The 17,777-nt window shown below is 44.0% G+C and overlaps 1 non-coding gene across 1 annotated transcript; it reads left to right on the top strand.

The window, feature by feature from the left end:
• Window positions 1-322: 322 nt before the first annotated feature.
• On the top strand, window positions 323-429 carry LOC141625606 (small nucleolar RNA R71). Its single transcript, XR_012535377.1, has one exon. It is a non-coding gene; the product is annotated as a small nucleolar RNA R71 (small nucleolar RNA).
• The last annotated feature ends 17,348 nt before the right edge of the window (window positions 430-17,777 follow it).

The following is a 17,777-nucleotide window of genomic DNA, read 5'->3' as shown; positions in this document are numbered from 1 at the left end:
ACATCTTTTACAGACGAAAGGACCGTCTAAAACAGCATTTACATGGTAAATCCCTCCTTTTGAAGCTCCTCCCAACTCGTATTTATCAAACCTCGCCGTGAGAGCTTCTAATGCAGCTACAGAAGGAGATTCAGCAGCTCTCCTTTGATTTCCCCTGGAATTTCCATACTCAGCTTTATGGGTGGCCAAATCATCAATGATCTTCCACCCCTTAGTCTCCCCCGTATTCTCCTGGAATCTGCCATTAGCTGTCGCGTCTAGGATAGCCCTCTGATCGTCATAGAGCCCATTGTAGAACTGATTGCATAGGCTCCATTTCTCAAACCCATGATGCGGAATGGTTCGCACCAGCTTCTTAAAACGGACCCATGCTTCGTGAAAGTTCTCATCAGGACCCTGTTTAAAGCTCGTGATCTGAGCTCTAATGGCATTTGTCTTCGAGGCAGAGAAGTATTTCTTGTAGAATGCCAAGGCCAAAGAATTCCAGTCGGTGATCCCATTAGCAGCTCGGTCCAGGTCTCTGTACCACTCCCTTGTAGCATCGCGGAGTGAGAATATAAATATAGTCTCCTTTATCTGGTCCTGGGTCACACCGGTTGGTGGGGGTATGGAACATCAATAATCAATAAATATCTGCATATGGTTGGCTGCATCTTCATTTGCAGCACCCCCGAATTGGTTTCTCTCAACCAAGTTGATATAAGAAGGCTTCGGTTCGAATTTCCTATCAGCTCCCGGTAATTCGAACCCCTTATATAGATTTGCAGCTGTCGGTTCTGAGTGACTGGCTATACTCGCTTCCTCAGCCATGACTGGAAAATCTGGAGATGTGACGGTCTCGGCTGATGAAGTAGAAACGGGTGATAAAGGTGGATCCTCCTCGTATAGCTCGTTCTCGTAGTAACTAGACAGAGTACTCAGCTCTTCCTCTGTCGGCAGTACTCTAGATGATCGTCTCAACTCACGCAAGGTCTTCTCAATCTCGGGATTGAACTGTAGTAATTCACCACCCTGTGACCCGCGCATAAGAAGAAACTACAAAAAGAATATGAGAATAGTTTAAGGAACGAATGTCCCTTAAACTAAGAAACAGGCTGAAATAAAACAACTAAAAATTAGAACAATTGCCTCCCCGACAACGGCGCTTAAATTTGATACCCGTCGTGAGGTGTCAAAAATAAATTTATAATTCCAACTACAACTATAGCTAGCGGCAGTCGGGTCGAACCACAGGGAGGCAGATGTAATTTCTAGCTGTCTTAATTTCGGTCTTAAGGTAACAATGATGTGGGGTTTTTGAATTGATTTAGTCTATACTAATGGCAATAAAAGACAATAAACTAAATATACGGATGAAAATAGGTATTAAAAGGGTGCAAGGATGGTCGGTTCACTGTAGTTTCGGCGGCAGCAGACTAGGTAGGTCTAAAACAATCACGTGAGACGGGAAAATAAGAGGTCCTCTCGGTCCACTCTCACAGGTAGCATCTTTCGATCTCGCTACACGTCCCTAATACCACTAATACTGACTTTCGTTCTGAAAAGTGACTAAAAATCTAAACTTTACTTATCTTTCGATCTAAGCATAGTTTAGTCATTTTAATTGGTAGTCTAACAACTTTCCCTATATTTCGATCTAATGGGTCGGTCATATACTAAGCATTCGACTAGTCGCATGCATTCGATTCGTCAAATATAACAATTAAAACAATTAAAACGAAATAAAACTCACGAGGTCAGTCGATCGACCAGGTAAGGCGATCGATCGACCAACACGCGATTTCAGGTCTACATAATTCTATGCCGCCTAACCTACATATCCACTACATCCTAGCACGATAAATTTATCTACTCATACTAGGAACGATAACAACAATAAATTTGACTAAATAATCTATTGAATTCATGCTTGAAACGATTAAATGAACGATTAACATAAAACAATAAATTGGCTTCGGGAGATCTAACTTAGCAATTCTATACTACGAATGAGAACAATAAACGAAATATCAGAACAGAAGAATACCGCGTATAGGAATTGTAGAGGAAAGATCAAACCCGATTGCAAAAGAGACTTTATTAATCGAAATAACCTAAACTAATGTTTGTATAGAACTAATGACAAAACTTAGATTAAAGCTTGATAAAAACTGGATCCTAACTTCTGTAAACTAGGTTACGTTATAAAGGAAAAGTACGCAACTCTTATTCCTAAACCTAGTGTATAATGGGCTTCCAACTTCTCGATCTTTTGATTCACGTCAGAATTACGGTCTGGTCGATCGACCACTGTGACCAGTCGATCGACTGCTCTTCGCTGAACAGTAGCTACTGGAACTCGTGGTCTGGTCGATCGACCATATGGGGCAGTCGATCGACCACCATAGCTGGTAGTCCGCTTCTAATTCCTCATAAAGTGGTCTTTTAGGCTTCGAAACGCGCACCAAGTTCATCTCTCGAGTCTCCACTCCATGTCAAATGCAATGCGAGGTACTCGGGGACGGATTTAGCTCAATATCTACTCATTTCCGCATAAATCTGCAATATTACATAAAAATACGAAAGTAGACGAATTGGGGCAAATAGTAGCATAAACTACACAAATGAGCTCTGAAATGCGTGTAAAATGAGGTGTAAAACATCATATTTAAGACACGCATCAGATATCAAGGCTCAACAAGTCGTTCTTACCGCTCCACTAGTAAGGCCGATGAAGTTCACCTCCTGGAGCCATCCAAGAAGAGTACCCCACCAAGGAAATTTACAAATCTTGGGGACACTTACCCCAATGCTCTAAAAAGGTTAATGAAACAAGGCAAACTCCAACCCATAGGCCCTACACCCGAACCGGAAAATAAATCCAAGTTCTGGGACGAGAATTCATACTGCGAATATCATAGGGGTAAGGGGTATGACACAGAAAAATGCTACAAATTGAAAAATGTGCTTCAAGACATGATTGAGGATGGTCGACTACCAATACCGCCGGGAGTTAAGCCCAACAACACTCAGAATACTTTTGGAATTCTAGTGATCACAAGTGAAGAATCTACCTTAGATTGTTCACATCTCATTTCTCCAGTCGAAGATGAGATCCACGCGATCAAGAATGAAGGGTTCTACTCTACCATCTCCCCTACCATTACCGACTTCATTGCGTGGGCAAGGAGTGTGGATAGGCAAGTTTCGGAGTTGGAAAATGTGGTGACAACTTTACATGACCCCAATGCAACACCTAAAGAACACGCGCCACTAATTTTCTCCCAAAATGCTACTATGCAAGAAATAGTTGCCGTGGTTGATAAACTAGTCGACCAAATCACACAATTAGAGGACGAGATCATGAGAATGAGGGAACTAGCTACAGTCAATGGAGTATGGACCGATGATGATGAAGACGAGTATCTCATTGAACACTCCCTAGTCAAGGAAATAGTCCAAGATGGTGAAGACCAAGATGTGGACCACCTAACCCGTTCGGGACGTCCATATCAAAGTACTACTCAAAATGGTCCAACCAACGTTATCACACCAAATGATAACGAAGATGACTCTACTGATCATTTGCTCAAGCAATTACAGAAAACAAAGGCTGATCTTTTGGTCTGGCAATTAGTAGTAAGCCCATTCCCACATCGCCAAGTTTTACTGCAAGCTTTGGCCAAACTAAATGTAGCACATGACTCCACACCCGACGATGTAGTCAACTTGGTCTTCCAAGAATCACCGAAGCTAAGTAATCCTATTACTTTCTCAGTTGAAGATTTGCCGCCCTTTGGCGCTAATCACAACTTGGCTCTTTACATCACTGTCATTTGCTTAAAGAAGAACGTGCCAATGCCCTTAGTAGATGATGGCTCCGCGGTCAACGTCATACCCTTGAAAACGGCATACAAACTAGGCATGAAAGAGTCGGATTGGACCCCTACCAATCAAGGTGTTCGCGCATATGATGGTACACGACGAAAGGTAGTAGGACTCGTTAACCTAACCATAACCACAGGGGCAATTGAGCGAAAGGTTAACGTCCAAATAGTGGACATTGAAGCTTCCTTCAACATACTTCTAGGAAGACCTTGGATTCATGATTCTAAAGCGATAACGTCTACCCTTCACCAAAAGATCAAAATCCCACTAAATGGCAAAGTGGTGACGATCACTTCGTCGCCCATTAAGGCAATAATTGAAAAGAAGTCAAATAATCAAGTCCTTGCGGATCCAGTATATGAACTTGGGGGCTTTCAAAGCATAAGTGTCATAGAAAGCGAGTTGGCACCCCTATACTACGATCCCTACTCCAATTTGGTGGTCAACCACATACTCAAATCCCAGGGATACTTCCCAGGAATGCATTTGAACCCTGCCCGAAGAAACACCTTCGCACCCTACAAGGAAGGCAACTAAAAAAGAATACCACTTGGACTAGGATATAAACCCACTAAAGAGGAAGTTCTCGAGATGCTTGCTCAAGTTCAAAGCCGTAAGCACGTAGGAGTCCGAATGCGACCATATTTCCCTACCCTAAATGGATACTTTGTTAGGGAAGGAAGTCAAGAACTCTTTCACGGATTTCCCGAACCTTGGCACTATCTCGGAAGGAAGCTAGCCGGAATCGAGATCTTTCACGATTGCTACTTCATTCCTCCAGAAACGATTCCTACCGTCAAGTCTCGTCGAGCACCTTGCTTAGACGAACAAGCTGTTAGTCTACTATTTGGAGAAGATCGATATGTTAGAGCCGCGCGGGATGAGATCATTACTATGATACTTCAAGACGATCACTTCAACCCTACCGCGTTAATCACAGAAACAAGCGCGAACCAGCAGAAAGGATGGAGAAAATCAATCAAGTGGACCAACAATAAGGGAAGACTCTTGAAACTCACCACTGGAGAAGGAGAGATGTTCAAAGGAGAACCAGAAGACAATGAATTCGAGTCAGAGTCAGAGTCGGAGTCAGAGTCGGAGTCTAGAGAAGTCACTAGGAAGTCTCTTCCTGTCATCGTCCCCACTCCCTTTGTTTCTCCTAGCTTAGCCTCAAATAGTAACAGTAGTTCGGGAAATGTCCCAACAACTGTCCCTTTACCGCCGCTGACCACAGATCAGATGACTTCTTTGTTTCAACTTTTCTCAAACTTTAATATGAATAAATCAGGTTCTGCTTACTCTTTGTGTTATCTTGAATGCAATTCTGTTTACGATGATACTGAGGATGACCCAAACCCAGACTCAATTGAGATACCTCCCTACATAGCCAAGGAAATACTACAAGAGGGGGAAGGGGGACCAGTAATAGAGAGCACCGAACCCATCAATGTGGGAACCGAACTAGAACCCCAAGAACTTAGGATAGGGACTACCTTGAGCCCCACCGAAAGGGCCAGTTTCATAGACCTCCTACACGAGTTCAAAGACATTTTCACTTGGTCCTACAAAGATATGCCAGGGATCGACAGGGATATCGCCGAACATAGAATCCCAATTAAGCCAGGTTTCAAGCCCGTGAAACAAAAGCTTCGTCGAATGAGAACAGAATGGGCTCTCAAGATTAAGGAAGAAGTCGATAAACAACTCAAAGCCGGGTTCATCAAAGTTTCCGAGTACTCTGACTGGGTAGCCAACATAGTACCCGTACCCAAAAAGGATGGGAGAATCCGTGTTTGTGTTGGTTTTAGGGACTTAAACAAAGCAAGTCCTAAAGATGACTTTCCTCTACCACATATCGACATATTGGTGGACAATACCGCAGATCACGCGTTACTATCCTTCATGGATGGGTACGCGGGTTATAACCAAATCAAGATGGCCATAGAAGACATGCATAAGACCGCCTTTGTCACTCAATGGGGAACCTATTGCTATACGGTCATGTCGTTTGGGTTAATCAACGCCGGAGCTACATATCAACGCACCGCAACTACACTCCTACATGACATGATGCATAAAGAAGTTGAGGTATACGTAGACGACATGATCGTCAATTCCAAGGATAGAGAGGGGCATATTGCGAACCTTCGCAAATTCTTCTCAAGGCTACGAAAATACAACATGAGGCTCAATCCTCAGAAGTGCGCATTCGGAGTAACATCTGGCAAACTCCTGGGATACGTCGTCAGTCAACGAGGTATAGAAATAGACCCTTCCAAGATCAAAGCTTTAATCGAAATGCCACAACCCCAAACGGAAAAAGAAGTCAAAGGATTCCTGGGAAAAGTGCAATATATAAGTCGATTCATATCGAAACTCACCATGATCTGTGAACCTATCTTCAAATAGCTCAAGAAAACATATCACACCATGTGGGATGATGACTGTCAGAAGGCATTCGACCGAATCAAGGAGATATTAGCTAAACCACCCGTGCTCATGCCACCTCAACGAGATCAACCTCTTGGTTTATATCTCACAGTAACCGAAACGGCCATGGGCGCCATGCTAGCTCAAACCGTAGGAAAGGAAGAAAGGGCTATCTACTAACTTAGTAAGAAGTTCTTGGAATACGAGTGCAAATACTCACAACTCGAAAAGACATGCCTCGCTCTTGTGTGGGAAACGAAGAAGCTACGTCATTACATGCTTAGCTACTCCGTCAAAATATACTCCAAAATGGATCCTGTCAAATACCTCTTCGAGAAACCCGTCCTCAACGGACGACTAGCAAGATGGACCTTGATGCTCTCAGAGTTCGATCTCAAATACGTGCCTCTGAAAGTTATAAAAGGGCGCGCCGTTGCCGAATTCTTTGCGGAAAATCCCATCAATGATGCACAAACAATAGATACTTGGTCATTTCCAGACAAGGATATACTTCAAACCGATGTAGACTCCTGGGACCTTTACTTTGATGGAGCATCAAACTTAAGAGGATATGGAATAGGAGTGTTGCTCATCTCTCCTGAAGGCGAGCATACACCGATCTCTGTCAAACTCGACTTCGAGGTGACAAATAACGCTGCAGAATACGAAGCCTGTCTCATTGGACTACAAGCGGCAGTGAGCTTAGGCATTAAAAACTTCCGAGTGCATGGGGATTCGTCCCTGATCATCAATCAAGTTACGAGATCTTGGAAGATCCGAAGCGAAAGCCTAACACCTTATCAAGCCAGAATAGACCAAGTTGCTCAATTCTTTGATCACGTGACCTATCTACACCTACCTCGGGAAGAAAATCAATTTGCAGATGCTCTTGCAAAACTCGCATCTTTGATCAATATGCCAGATGACATGGTGGAAATGCCTTTATGTATCGAACGACGATCAGAGCCAGCTTATGTCCACCAAATCACCGATGAAGAGGAAGTCACAAAGGAACCTTGGTTCCAAGAAATCCTAAATTTCAAGCTCAACGGTACCTATCCACAGGATATGGACAAAAGGGGACAACGTGCTATACGCCTGCTAGCTTCCCAATACGTTATCATGCAAGGAGAGTTATACAAAAGAACACCTCTTGGTGTAATCCTACGTTGCCTTGATCATTCACAGGCGCGGAAAGTAATGGAAGAAGTTCATGATGGAGAATGCGGTCCTCACATGAGTGGGCCCATGATGGCAAAGAAAATCACACGATTGGGGTATTATTGGACCACAATGGAATCCGACTGCATCATATACGTAAGACATTGCCACAACTGCCAAATCTTCGGGAATGTACAGCATGTCCCTCCTTCATTGCTCTATACGATGACATCTCCTTGGCCATTTTCTGCCTGGGGAATTGATATAATCGGGAAGATAACTCCAGCCGGAACAGGAGGTCACTATTTCATCCTCGTGGCAATTGACTATTTCACCAAATGGGTAGAAGCGGCTTCCTACACTAGTCTCACGGCTAAAAACGTGGCAAAGTTCATACAAAACAACATCATCTGTCGATACGGTTGCCCACATGAGATCATTAGTGATAATGGATCACATTTCCAAGCTGAGACTGAGCAATTGCTAGCCAAGTACAAAATTAGGCATCACCACTCTTCACCATATAGACCGCAGACTAATGGCGCGGTAGAGGCGGCAAACAAGAACGTTGTCACAATTCTCAAGAAAATGATTGACAACTATCGAGATTGGTCGAGCAAAATACCCTTTGCTTTTTGGGGATATCGCACATCTGTTAGGACGCCCACTGGGGCCACCCCTTTCTATTTGACCTATGGCATGGAAGCTGTACAACCAGTCGAGTTAGAAATACCATCCTTGCGTATCTTACTCGAAAGTCAAATCCCGGAAGCCGATTGGAAGAGAGATAGATATGAAGAACTCATCCTCCTGGATGAACGTAGGCTACGCGCACAATACAATGTCCAAACATATCAAGCACGTATCAAACGAGCCTTCAACAAAAGGGTCAAGCCAAGGAACATCAAGGAAGGAGACTTAGTACTCAAGTCTATTAGAGCTCTTTTACCTGTCGATCCACGGGGAAAATTCAAACCTAATTGGGCTGGGCCATTTCTAGTCAAGTCCATACTTCCAGGGGGTGCGGTTAGAATCACAGACCTAGATGGGAATGAATTTGCCAACCCGACAAACCTTGACCAACTAAAGCGGTATTATGCCTAGAATAAGAACAAAAACGCGCCTCGCGTAACCTCACGTGTCGCTCTTGTGGCACTAAATAAACGGCCCCTGGCCAAGCTGAAATAAGCTAATGTCACTCTGCTCTTGCATTTTGACAATTTGTCATCCTCATATCATCAAATAAACTGAAATTGCACCTTAAGAGTAAGTAAAAAGCTCATGCTTATCTTCTAAGTTCATTACAAGCTCTTGCTTAGAACAATTGTTCTTTTACATTTACTCGAACTACGCGCAAGGGTTTGATTTCATTTTTTAATGAATACGTAGGCAATCCTTCACAGGATACAACCCATTAACTTCAAAATGTAAACAGAAGGACATTTGCAGTTGCATTTGGAATTCGACAAGAATAATAAATAGAAAATCACAACGGTTTCATAACCAATTAACCTCCTTTATTTCATTCATTTTCTAATAATAATAATAATACGTTACATAATAATAATAATGCTAAAAATAACCAAAAAAAAAAATAGGCTAGGATTCTAAAAACCCCACCTTCTTATTACAATAATAATAAATAATAATAAAGACTTGGGCTATTCCTCAATTTTCCCTTTGCCCTTGTCATTTTTGTCATATTTCTTGTCACGACCTCGAGCCGGACGCTCTTGCGCCACTTCGGACCTAATCACCAACGGTCTTTCTCGAGGCCTAGCCTTCCCATTCTTGTCAATCACTTTGTCCACGACAGGAGAGGTCTTCGATTTCTTCGAAGGATGAACAACTCGAAACCCGGCTTCCTCCTCTCCCTCAATCAGATGCTTCTCTTTCTCCTTTTCCACCTCGCGCACCTTGTAGTCAACGGGCTCGCGCTTCCTCAATCTCTCACGCTCCTCCGGAGTAGTAGCTTTCCTCCACCGCAGATAGGAGTCCGACACCCATAAAGCACTAACAGAAGAGTTCAAGAACCATACATTTCTTTGAGCCCATTTAATGGCCCACTCCCTTCGGCTCTCAGTAGTAAGCGCCACGGTAGTCTGCGGGATAGTGTCAAGCTTCGGAATTGTCTGCTTCAGTCCAACCTGTCTCATCAGCCTCTCCGGGAAGATGCATACCATAAATTCCAAGCCAGGAATGCTCACAGATCGGCTAGGATCAAAGGAAGATACTCCAGTGACAGATTTGAGATGCCATCATGGTACAACCCACCTAATCAAGGGGCCATCATCACTCTTCAATTTGTTTTCCCAGTAATTGCACACTCGAGTGAAGTCCGCCATGTAGAGCCTGGTCCTCATTGCAATTGAGCGAGCATGATAAGAAGGAACATGAACTGAGGGCTCGATCAATCGAAGACGCTCCATAAGCCAGACCTACCAAAAGCGGGTATTAGAAAAAAAAACGAAAAAAAAAACAAAGAAGAAACGAAAAAAAGAAACGAAAAGAAAAAAAAGAAAGAGAAAAGTGTTCTTTTACCTGGAAAATAATGGGACTTCCCAAATAAGGTAGGTCACAATTGGCTTTCCTGTTATCCAAACCCAATAGGATCTCTCCTAAACATAAACAGGCTGGGCTCCTGCGCAGTTCCATTTGCTCAACTAGGCCCAGGAGACGGGGATCACCTCTCAAATCCTCATCAACGTGCCCTTGAATAACATATACATGTAACAAGCAAAATCCGAATGCCCTTCGCCTAGCAACATAAGAGATGGTGGGGTCGGCCTTGTTAATGAATTGGTCAATAAAGTCCAACATTCGCACTCTTTTCGAGGTCACTAAACGGTCCACCTCAATTCTGGTCAACCCAAGCAAGTCTCTAAACTTGTTCTTATACCCTTGTGAAGTAGAAGGAATAGTAGGCAAGTGTTCTGGGTCCCACCCACCGATCGCAGCAATTTCTTCAGGAAATGGCCAAATGTCGCCTCCGGGGAAAGCAAAAACGTGATAATTCGGGTCCCAATAATCAAGACAAGCAACTAGGAATGGTTTGGCCACCTTGATAAGCTTCAAACTCAACAATGATCCAAGATTATAAGCACCCATGTCGTGTTTCTCCACGTTGGAAAACTCGTTGGTCCACTCTTTTAGACGAATCTTTAAAGTATTCATGATGAAGGATTATTTTGAGAGTTTTATGTAATAAGACGAAGGAAGAGACGGAAGATTTGTGTGAATAAAACCTCTATCGACGTTTCTATTTATACTAAAATCTGTTTCCTAAAATCCGCCAGGACGGATACACCGGGGAACAGGCGCAGCACCTGCTGCGTCTCTTCAAAGGGACGCAGCTCCTGCTGCACCTCTTCCTCAGCAACGTTTCTGTGATTTTCCGCCTTGGATCTTTCCTAAATTCCTTGGCGAATAATTTCCTATTCGTACGGGTTATTATTTTGGTAAATACGTCAAAATTACCATAGTCCATGTTTCCTAATTCCGCGGGCACGCATTTCGAGGCAATATCAGCATTTTCGTCATTTTAGCACACTTATATATTTCTTTCTATTTTCTTCTTTTTTAGGAAATCATTTCTCCAATTTAATGCAATTTATTTCAAACTTATATATTTCTTTTATTTATTTCTTTTTTGGGGAATCACTCCACCCCCGTCCTACATTACATTTCCAACTTATAGATTTCTATTTTTTTCATTTTTTTTTTGGGGTAACCCTCCCCACCGTCCGGTCATTTCCGGCAATTTTTTTGCATTTTCGCATTTTTTTCGCACTTTTGAGTCATTCGTTATGCGCTAATTTAGACCGTATATACAAATGTGTGTTTTATGTGATTTCTATGTAAATTTCGGCAGCATGACGGCGTAAACCGTCATCTACCAGACCTGTTCAAAGTTAACCTGCAGGTACAAACAACACAACCCAGCAGCAAAGGCACCCAGGCCATTATATCAGACCAAAAGAGGGACATATACAACAAACTGGGGGCTCGAGCCCCAAGCAAAATCCAAAATGTCCAAAATGTAGGTCCTAAAATGTACAAATGTGCAAGATACAAACAAACAGCAACAAAACTACTGCCGGTCGCCGCCTAACTCCGCAGCTCTCGCCTCGAGAGCAGCAACCTCGGTGTCGCGAACCTCGAGCTCCCTCAGCAAACGAGTTGGCTCCTCCCGAGACTAAGCCAGCTCTTGCTCCAGCTCGCGCTCCCTCTGCAAACAACAAATTGTCTCATGTCAATCACTTCAACCAATCATAAGAAAAGTTAGAAAACTAGAAAATGAAGTAGACGAAAGGTTCATACCTGACGACCTCGACCGCCGACAAGTGCCTCGATGGCAGTAGCTCGCAGCCGGTTGGCTACCCTCCATAACGCCACAAACCGGGACGGCGCAACCTGCATTTTCAAAAAGAGGTTCTCAATAATTGGATAAGTTCAATCAAATGTGTTCTTACATAAAAATCATACAAATTAGAGGCTCACCCTCCGAATCAGATGCTGCCAATCGTCCAAGCCAACATCCGTCACAGCCACGTCAAAGTCACGCAGCTGGGAGATCGTCCTCCTCTCGGTCGTGTCAGTGTACTCAAGGGTCTCGGGGTACTATGGGGGCTCGATGCCCGCCGCCTCAACCTCCTACAAAAACAAAGGATTGCCATTAAATCGATGATCATTCATCATGCTTTTGAAATGGTCATAAAGAGAGTAAATGCTCACCACAACCGGCCAGTACGCCAACCTCCCGTAGAGGAACGCTGAGTAGTCCTCACCAGGAAGCAGTAGGGCGTCACCACCAACGCCAGCCAAGTCAGCCTCCCTCTCAACCTCAGAAGGCTTCCTGAACATCTTCCTAGGAGGATCGATGGGAACCGTCAAGACATCCCGAGAGCACTGACGAGCCAAGCACTCGCCCAAGTACCACACATGACCCATCGACATCCTCAGCAGCAACCGTCTCGAGCTCCTAGGTCGAAGGACCTCAGCCACAAAAGGAGGAGCGCCAGCGTACTCCGCCCAAGGCCTAGGCACCCACTGGGAAAAGACAAGCAATAAATCATGCTTAAGATCGGTAAAAAAGTAATAAAGAAGCAAAACGAATACAAGTGAGATGCTCACGCTGTCCAGCTGAAGAGCGTTCACGTCCCGCCGGTAGACACCGTGAGAGGAACGCTTGCTCCTCGTGCGACACATCACCCAATCCCTCACAACGGGATAGGCTCTCTCCAGCGGCTCCGTCCTCTTGGGCGAGAAGCTCGGAAAGTAGGAGTACACCTATGCCTGTGAAGCGAGATGGTCAATAACGATCTTTCGTAATTCGGTAAAGAAAAGAAGTGATTTTAGTCTGAATAAAGGTTCATACCTCCAACATTAGTCAAGGGCCGATAGCACCAGGAGAAGTCCCCTTCTCCATCAACTCCGGACGAACCATGGCCCTCATGAAGCGGATGAGGACCGCAAAACCAGCAGTGACCCAGTCCCAACGTCCTAGGGAGCTCAGGTCAGAAAGGAAAGGAAGAAGCTTCGTCGACAGCCTCTCTCCCTTGTCTCCGAGGTAGATCGAAGACAGAAACCACCAAAGCCACAAGCGGGCCCTCTGCTCAACTGTACAGGGAGGAGGAGCCGTCTCCCTTCCGTCAATCACCACCCGCGCCGGGGTCTTCCCCGCAAAGTAATATCGGACATAAGAACTAGTCACCAAACCAGGCACTGTAACAGCCTTCGGCGCCAAGTTCCAGCCGATCAACCTCCTAGCCTCGGCCGAGTCCACCCTCATGGCAGTCTCCGGCCACTCCACCACCTCAGTCCCACACGGCAGCCCAGAGATCATGCCGTAGTCCTCCAGCGTGACTCCCACCTCACCAAAAGGCATGTGAAAAGTGGAAGTCGTATCCCAAAATCGGTCCAAGAAAGTGCGGACCAGGCTAAGGTTAGCCCGCAGCTTCCTCTTCGCGATATCCCTCCAAGCCTGCACCAGGGCGCCGAATGTTCCCCGCTCGATCATGGCTTGCTCCTCCGCCGACAACCTCTCGTAGCACTCCATCGCTGTCGTGTAGCCCGAGAATGATCTGATGTTCCCGGCCTCCTATTTTGATTTGAAACAAAAGCTATCTTTAGTTTGAATGAAATTGGAAAAGATATGAGCAAATGAAATGAAAGAAGGTGAGTGATGGGTAATGAATTCAAGATTACCAAGCTCTTCACCGTCCTATAGGACATGTGACCCTCCGCAGCCCAAAGCAAGTGCCTGCTGTCCCAGGTCTCAGCCCACGCGGGTGCTCCCCTCAGCTGACGACCGCCTCGCCCAACGTTGGCCCGCCTCGGGGCCTCCTCCTCCTCCTCCTCGAGGACCTCGTCCTCAGCAACCTCACCAGCTGCCCTAACCGCAGTGAAAGCCTCCTTGAGAGAACGAGAAGTGTCAACGGCTGTGTCTATGTCCATGGGAGCTCTCCCAGAAGTAGAAGCCTCGTCACGTGCAACGTTAAAGTAATTTTAGGCCGCGTCAAGTGACGACGAACCTTGGTTAGGGGATTTTCGAGTTTTAGAAGCCCCGAAGTCGCTCTTTTCTCGCCATCATTGGCAATTTTCTTACAAACCCGATCACTCATGTGGTAATTTGGGTTAAGTCAAGCCTAAGTTGAAGCCTAGTCATGGGTTCGAGTCGAAATTTCGACAGCATTTCGTTATAACGGCGATTATGCCCTAGAAAAGTGTCCTGAAAAAGCCGTCACAAACCAAAATTCCGAGATGGTAGAAAGTTTACCCATCATCCAAGGATTCCAAATATCAAGTTTCATCGCAAATGGGCAATCCTAAGGCCATTTTCGAAGCAATTTACGGTCTAGCTGTGAAATCGTCTCAATTTCACTCAAATGCCCAAAACTCAACGAAACTTCGAAACAAATACATGGTTATGATTCTTATACTACCAATTAGCCATTTACAAGGTCAATTTTACAAGGCAAGATCATTTGGGGGAAAAGCCCCAAATATTCGACATTTTAGGGTTGAAAACCCTAAATTTTGTCGATCCAATTCGTCCATTATAGAAGATTAATGCAAGAATGATATACATACCTTGATTAGTCATGACAAATGCAAGCTTTTGGATCAAATTTTGGCGGAAATGGTTGAGATTTGAGAGAGAAATTGAGAAATTGTGTTTCGAAATAATGAAATAAAACCCCTGTTTCATCGCGTTTTTACGCAGGAAAGACACCCCCAGGAACAGGCGCAGCACCCGCTGCGCCTATTCCAAGAGACGCAGCTCTTGCTGCGCCTCTTCCTCAGCTTCCCTTCATACGAATTTTCAAAAATTCGTTATGAGTTCGTTATTTGTGGGCCCATCTTTGGTGCGCCTCTTCCCCAATGCCATTTTATCTTTTTTGGTCCATTTGACGATTATTCTTCGTTCAGACCCGCGTTTCTAAGCCAACTGCAGACTATCGTACATTATTTACTGCTTCCAAGACCTTGCTTGTCACAACGAGCAAGTATTCTCTGACAGGTGTTTCGACACGCCTCCATTGAATTCCCCCAGTGAGAGTAAGCGGATAGACAATCCCTCTCGAGACATGGAGATGAATTCCTGATGAGGTTTCCCCAACGAGAGTTCACGACATACAATCGTCCTTTTCAAGTTCTTCTGAAGTTTGTTTGAAGACGACCCAAGCAGATTTCTCCCAGCAGTTCCCGCCTGTGTCCTGCTACTCACGATATTTCTTGTTTCCCCACGGAGTGCGATAAAGGTGTCGTTCTCCAGAAGTTCCCAGACCGGTAGAGTTCTTACACTCAAGCCTTAGTTACCCCTTAGGTCGAAATTATATTTGGGCCTCCTTCCCATTGATGCTTTACTTTGGGATCCCACACCCTAGCATAATCCTTACTTATCTTTTAGGTCTTACCCTTAGCTCCTATGCTTACCTTTAGCTCCTATGCTTACCCTTAGCTCCTACGCTTAACCTTAGCTCCTATACACCTCCGGAAACATCTCGAGAAAGAAGTCTCAGGTACGATCTCTTCTTATGGCTGGCGAGCCTCCTTACATAGTCTAATAGACTTTAAACGACCCTCCCCGATAGTCGAAAGACTCTAAAATGTTCCCGACGACAGGTCCTTGGTTCATACCCCTTGAGCCGCCTCGCGTCGCCATAGTCGTGAGGTTGTAATCTTCGATTGACCTGATGGCTATACTTTGACTTTCACCTTGTCCAAGCCTCGGTCAAAGTGGGGGCTCTGTAGATACCTCATTTCTGCACCTCCCGCAAACCACCCGGTAGGGGTGAGCAAAAATTTCCGAAACGGTTTTTTAATACGGATACGATACGGTATACGGTTTTGATTATACGGTTTTCCGTATATACGGTTTTTATTTCCGTATACCCGAAACGGTTTTTTAAAAACCGTTTCGTATCCGGGTCACTAGTATTGGGAAAGCGTATACCCGGTTTGACCCGGTTTTAAGTTTTATTAAAAAAAAAAAAAAAAAAAAAAAAAAAGAAAAAAAAAGGACGAATAACCCTAAAGCTAAACTCAGTCAGCAGCCGTCTCATAACTCATTCACTTAGAAACTCACCAAACGTCCCATTTCTTCACTCCTTTTTCAGATCCCCAATTTCCCATTTCTCCCAATTTAAACCCTAATTAAAATTCATGTCCCCAATTCGATTTCGTAATAGTTTCGCTGCTGATTTTGTATGTTCAATTCGATTTCCTAATAGTTTCGATGCTGATTTTGTATGTTTAATCGTTTTGTATGTTGATTTTGTATGTTTCGATGCTGATTTTGTATGTTCAATTCGATTTCGTAATAGTTTCGATGCTGTTCACTGTTGAATTCGATACCTTCATTTTATACCTTCATTTTTCTAAAATTCGATGCTGTTCACTTTTTCTAATATTCTATACCTTCATTTTTGATTTCGTAATATTCTATACCTTCATTTTTTAATTTTCTAATGTTCACTGTTGATTTCGTAATATTCTATACCTTCATTTTTCTAAAATTCGATGCTGTTCACTGTTCAGACTTCAGAGTGTTCACTAAATGATTTTGGTCTTTGTTGAATTTCTGGTTATTGGCAGGTCTTTGTTGAATTTCTGGTCTTTGTTGAATTTCAGAAAACCGTATTCGGGTACCCGGATTTTGTACACGGTTTAATCGGGTACCCGAAAACCGTATACACGTTAAAAACCGTATCGTATCCGGAAGCAAAAAATTGATGTTCAAAAAACCGGGTACCCGAAAACCGTATCGAAACCGTATCGGGTACCCGGTTTTGCTCACCCCTACCACCCGGTGATGATTGGGCCGCATGTTTGGTACGCGGAACGATTTGTGACAGTTCGTAAGTTTATCGTCAAGTGATTGCTCAAACACTGATGTCTACCTCTTAGTTGTCATCTACGCGCCGATACGGTCGTTTTGACAGTAATTAGAGTACATTTGGAGTCCGGGCCTAAAACCGTCTTCATTTTCTGATAACCGCTAAAACCCGAGTCAGAATGTTCTGGAATGTTCCGGATGTTTCTATTCCATATTTCACAATCTTTTAATCTTTGGTAAAGGATTTCCCGTAATATTCACACAAAATATTAAGGAAAATAAGATTAATCCGTTATTCCATAAACTAAACACGGAAATCTTTCTTCCGCAGGAGGAAACCACCTGGGAACAGACGCAGCAGGTGCTACGCCTCTTCCAAGGGACGCAGTGCCTGCTGCGCCTCTTCCCAAGTCCTTTTCTGCGTATTTTTTGTATCTTTTCATATCTTTTCGAGATTCACTTCCAAAGTTTCTCCGAAAACCCTAATTCCTTCACTAGATTAGTATAAATAGGAGCCTTCGCTCCTCATATTTCTCACGCGAGTGTCCGCCCTTCTCTTCTCCCTTTGCATTCTAGACCACGTTCTTACTTTTTGGCGTCTACGTGCTTGAACATTCGACCACGTAAGCTCGGATCATTCTGAGTACCAGCCTCGTTTTGCATGACCGACCAATTTGACCAACTACACCATAATCAACTTAATTAATCTTAATCGTTTTCCTCTTACGAGGGCACTTTCGTTACATTCGAGTCGAGCATCGCTAATCATAAACTTAGTTCATCTCGTTTCGTCAAACATGTAAGTCTGAGGGTGTATAATCCCTATTTATTTATTGTTATTTACTTTTTGTATCATTAATGTAAGATTTATGTCGAAAGTATTCTTAAAGCCGATTTACAAAACCATGTTTAAAACCCTTTTTACGGATTATCAAAGGACAACCGTCGAGAAAGGACGCAGCAACTGCTGCGCCTCTTC

Source organism: Silene latifolia, chromosome X (assembly GCF_048544455.1).
Source record: "Silene latifolia isolate original U9 population chromosome X, ASM4854445v1, whole genome shotgun sequence".
Lineage (NCBI taxonomy): Eukaryota > Viridiplantae > Streptophyta > Magnoliopsida > Caryophyllales > Caryophyllaceae > Silene > Silene latifolia.
Note: the sequence above shows the minus strand (reverse complement) of the source record. Positions and strands in the feature narration are given on the sequence as shown.